Raw genomic sequence first — 4,480 nt, 5'->3', positions numbered from 1 at the left:
AGCCATAATGTCCAATATTTAGTGATAATTCTTGGGTTGTTAATTTTTCTTGTTCCCACTAACGCTAATTTGTTGCTAAGGTAATTAGCAAGCAAGCTAGGATTTGTGGGTTAAGAACACTTATGCTCATTTAACTTACTCTCCGATGTGAGGGTTGACTTAGTGAGATTAATCCATCATAATTATCATAGTTGTGGTTATGGCAAGGAAGGGATTCCATTACTCATCCCAAGTCAAGGTTTCATTTATGTTTTAAACCACTTTTCCATCACTTTATAGTCTTACTCGTTTATATTACATACATAGTTCTTTTGTTCTTTTATTACTTCATTAATTGCAATTTTGTCTTGTTCTTTTATTTCTTGATTGTTTGTTTCCTTGTTGAGAAAACCCCTTTGTTCTTGCAACCAAAATTGTGCACTTGTTGGCATTAGTTCCTTGGGAGAACGACCCGGGAGTCGAAATACTCTCGGTTATATTTTGTATTGAATTGTGACATCTTTAGGATTATAATTTGATTGATGATCAACGGTTGGATTTGGACTATACTTGCAACATCAATCCTATTTTTAGTACGAAAATCCAAACCCATCCTTTTGGTCATTGTCACGTACGCATTGGATCGCTCGCGTACGCATACATGGGAGGCAGTAGCCACCACACGCGACTGAGGGTTCTGTGTACGCAAAAGTCTCATGTCACGCGTACGCGTGGGCTAGGCGTATGCGTGGGCACACGTTTTACCAAAAATTTTACTAAGTCCGAATCCTGCAGAATTGCCTTTTTCAAACCCCAAACTTCCGACGCGCATAACTTTTTCATCTTAAAACATTTTCCATCCATTCTTTGAACGGCATAAACTTTCAATTTTCAATTTTCATACAAAACAAGTTTGAAATTATTTGGGAGTTCGGAAGCCAAGTTATGGCTTGCCAAAGTTCAACAAAAAACATACTAAGTTGTCATGACCATACTTACCAACACATGGTTAACTTAAATTATCAATCAACACTAAGCATTCTAAGCATTCCATTATCAACATAATCTATAAACACCAAAACCTCTATATTTCACCATATTCTAAACTTAAACAATCTTTTAACCAACCTCCACATCAACTTCCTAAACAATATTCAAACACAAAAGAGCATCATATTCCCGTCATGACCATACTTACCAACACATGGTTAACTTAAATTATCAATCAACATCACAAAGACTAAGCATTCCATTATCAACATAATCTATAAACACCAAAACCTCTATATTTCACCATATTCTAAACTTAAACAATCTTTTAAGTTTCCAAACCAACCTCCAACAAACTGCATTCAATCCTAATTATTCCATTACTCACTATCATAACATCATTATTCATTCAACACTTTAATTCACCAACCATTCTCCACATTCATAACACCCAACAACATATCCAATTATTCACATGCAATCTCAACACACATAGCATTACTAGGCCATTAAACATATATCAAACATACATTTCAACTTATCTTAAGTCGTCTAACCTAAGTTTTCACAAAATCTTACATATTAAATACGAGAAACCTAAACCATACCTTGGCCGATTTCCACGTATTTTCCGAGACAACCCTCTAATGCACCGAACACAGCCCCAAGAGGTCCCGAATCACCAAGGCAACGTCACCCAACCTTCATCAAGTCTCAAGTGTCCACAAATCATGCTCCAATTAACATATATACACCTAACTTCACATTACCACATACATATCCAAATTTAATACGCAACACACAAAATTAGAGAATTAACTAGAGTTCTAGGATTCTCACCTTATCAACAGAAAATTGGGACAAGACTCGACAAGTCCACTAAGTTAATTTGATCCTAAACACCGAAATTTAACAATTTTCAACATTCTTTGCACATGAATTTTGAAACTGAAACTGAGGAAATTGAGAAAAAAATGTGATTTTCTTACCTTACAATGTACTGGACTTTGTAGATCTCGATGCTGCGATCGCGTGACCGCAAACAGTGCGGCGATCGGAGCTCCAGATCAAAAGTTACGTGGATTTGAATGAAATCAAAGGTTTTGGAATTTTCAACATGTTCTTCCCCCTTTTGGCTAGCTGCCCAGCGTGTTTTGCATGCTGAAATGGAAATGAAATGAGCTTCAGCTCATTATATATAATGAGTTGGTTGGGCCCACGGGCTCAGTTCGGACCCGGTTCGACCGATTCAGCCCGTTCAGCCCAATTTTGGGCTAAATTTTTTGAGATTAATGTCAAAATTCTCGTTTTAATTAGCTCTATCCTATTTTAATATAAAATTTATATTTCTAATCTTTTTTATTAAAAATTAATTTATTGACCAATTATTCGCTAATTTTGCGGAGTTTACGCATGAAAATCTCGTAATTAGTTTGTTTTAGATAGTTATATTAATATTTTGTTTCCTAATGTTTTAGATATAATTTTATTTTGATATTATTTATTATATAATTAATCAATACTTTCTTTTTTAATCTTAAAAAATATTATACTTACAAAACAAGCGTGAATTTTAAATTAATTAATGGTAGCATTCTATATGATTATATTATTAAGAGAAAGATAATATTCTCATTTATTATTAATTATACCTTCCTTAGATTACACAAACTATTTATTTTTAAATTAGAGAATCAAATAATTATATTATTAATTAATATTTTTTTTCTATTTTTAAAAGCATTATACAATTGTTTTATGAAAGTTAATTATTCACCGAAAGCATCTTCATAAAAAAGTTAACAACTTAGCATATAGCTATGTGTGTGTGTGTTATTTTTTTAATTTGCTTCATTATCAACATACTTAAATAAATTGTAGCCTTTGCTATAGTTTCACTGTGGGCAACTGAACAATTTTAATATTTTAAAACTGTTATAGAAAGATGGAATAATAAAAAAATCTATTATTTTGAAAACTAAAATGCTAACGGATTTCTTTTCAAGATTATCTTGAAACAATTTTTGTGAATTTTAGCTAATTAGCAACTTACCCTACCATGTGAAAACTAAAACAGTAGAAAAGTATATCTATATCCCTATTCTCCCACAAAACCAAGAGAAAATAAAAAATTTAGGGAAGAATCCAATACTGTTGATGCAAAAGGAATTGCTTAAGCATTTACAAGCGGCTCACTGATTTGAAGCAATTCATTTTTGAGACCCGTGAAAACAACAGAATCTATTTCGTGGCTTGAACTTAATTAGAGCTGAAGGTACCAAGTTCTTGTCCTCCAATATTTTACTGTTCTCCCCTGTTTTGGCTAACTGAGGGATTGTCCGCGTCGAATTACTACTGGATGCATTAGCTCAAACTCTAAACCTGGTTGTTTCAATACAGAGCTGACAAACTGCATCATCAACATGAAAATCAAGAACAGTACTGAGTAGCTGTCTGAAACACTAAACTGATAAAAGATGGAGGATATGCAAAGTAACAGTCAAATCCATCCACAATATATATACATCCAACATAAATCATTTTATACAACTAGGGACTTCTATGTAAATTGCAATTATAGTTATCCGACAGTGAATGGTTAGCTCAAGAAATTTCTAACTTTCATGTTTGAATTTTTTTCCTCAAAACAAAGTATCAAATTTGTTGAAGGACAAACCTCATAGAGGGCCATAGTTAGTTCCTATGGAGAAAATACACCTTGAAGTACAATTCTATCTGGAAACTAAATCCTAATAATAGCTTTTGTGTATCTCTTTGTGGCAGCTTTTGCTTATTTTACCTTTAATGACCTGGGAATTAAAAGCTAAGACTCTTTAATCTTTTTTCTCCTTAATTCAGCTTCTCTTCTTACCTCTTCAACTGTAAGTTTATAGAAGGAATCTGGCAGCTTAATTTTTGCTGCAACAGTTTTAGGAACGGCAAAGAAGACTTTCAACTATAAGAGACGATTTTTTTTTAAACAGGACAAAATTTTAGAGATATTTAATCTAAATAATTGGTTTGCCAATAATACTTTAAATGGACCAAAGTACCCAAAGCTAATAGGAAAGAGAATGACAAATAACTTTATCTCTGCAAAATAACAAATAGAGAATAAAACTGAATATATTTGAAGAATCAAGGTTATTTAGATATCTACTAACAACTAACAAGGTATATCCTTGTTTTGATTAAGGCTTCTTTGTCGCTGCCTTTTCTTCGGTAAATGAGGATAAGAATTCGAATGAAGACCAAAATATGACCCTTATCAGGTTGAGACGAAAATAAAAATAGGGCTTCTTCTATTTGAAGATTCCTCAAGTTACTTATATCTTTTCTGGTAGAGTAATTTAAGTGAAATTCTTACAAAGATTATAGCTTGTTGACATCTGCTGCTTCTATTACTAATTTAAACTAACTTATGCCATCTGTAAACCCCATGAAATTAACGAATAATTAATTAATAAATTAAATTTTAATAAAAAAATTAGAAATATAAATTTTAATGAAA

The 4,480-nt window shown here is 32.3% G+C and overlaps 1 pseudogene; it reads right to left on the bottom strand.

Moving 5' to 3' along the window:
- LOC107610561 overlaps positions 3,131–4,480 on the bottom strand; it is a 10,489-nt pseudogene continuing 9,139 nt past the window's right edge.

Source organism: Arachis ipaensis, chromosome B08 (assembly GCF_000816755.2).
Source record: "Arachis ipaensis cultivar K30076 chromosome B08, Araip1.1, whole genome shotgun sequence".
NCBI classification, from domain to species: domain Eukaryota; kingdom Viridiplantae; phylum Streptophyta; class Magnoliopsida; order Fabales; family Fabaceae; genus Arachis; species Arachis ipaensis.
This window is presented reverse-complemented; position numbering and strand designations above follow the sequence as displayed.